This window comes from Morone saxatilis, unplaced genomic scaffold, assembly GCF_004916995.1.
Source record: "Morone saxatilis isolate NCDOM2014 unplaced genomic scaffold, NCSU_SB_2.0 Contig23, whole genome shotgun sequence".
NCBI classification, from domain to species: domain Eukaryota; kingdom Metazoa; phylum Chordata; class Actinopteri; family Moronidae; genus Morone; species Morone saxatilis.
Genome location: NW_023339796.1, coordinates 824,836 through 825,079, shown reverse-complemented (window position 1 = coordinate 825,079; position 244 = coordinate 824,836).

Genomic DNA, 244 nt, shown 5'->3' with positions numbered 1-244 from the left:
ACATTTCAGCCACACATTCATTTCTAACTGTGCTGGCTTTAAAAGGTACAAATAAAAAGTACAAATTCTGTTCACAGTGTGTTGGCTTACATATCTGGGCCAGTTCAGCCAATCACAAAGCTTCAGATTCTGTTTCCTGTACCGTTTGTGGCTGGTGGATTTTTATTAGACACACATTATTTTCTTTACATTTCAATAGAACTGCTACAGGGCAGTATTTCGCCACTGACGACAACCACCCATC